Below are 513 nucleotides of genomic sequence, written 5' to 3' on the forward strand. Positions count from 1 at the left end.
AACCCCCCGAAGGCCCCCTCGCGAAATACCATCGGTCTTGTCTGAGTGAATTTTGCGATTGGCCTTAATTAAAGTGTTTTATGGTAGCCCGCGGGAATGCGATTGCGGAGGCTAGTGTGGGGCTAGTGAGAGGGCTAGTGAGAGGGCTAGTGAGGAGCTTTTTCGACGGCTAGTGAGAGGGCTAGTAAGAGGCTTTTTCGACGGCTAGCGAGGGGCTATTTCGAGGGCTAGCGAGGGGCTATTTCGAGGGCTAAGTAGGGGCTTGTAGGGAGCTAGCAAGGGGCTATTTTTGGGGGGCTATTCAGGTGCGAGTGGGGTAAATGAGAGGCTATTTCGAGAGCTAGTACGGGGCTAGTGTGAAAGATAGCAAGGGGCTAGTGAAGGGCTGGTAAGGGGCTCTTTCAGTGGCTAGTGAGTGGCTAGTTGCGAGCTCTTTGCGGTGTGTTCGGTTCGTTAATCTCTCGTAATCGCTATTTGACGGCTGTGATTATTCACGTGTTCGCTCGTATTCAA

This window comes from Penaeus monodon, chromosome 29 (genome assembly GCF_015228065.2).
Source record: "Penaeus monodon isolate SGIC_2016 chromosome 29, NSTDA_Pmon_1, whole genome shotgun sequence".
Lineage (NCBI taxonomy): Eukaryota > Metazoa > Arthropoda > Malacostraca > Decapoda > Penaeidae > Penaeus > Penaeus monodon.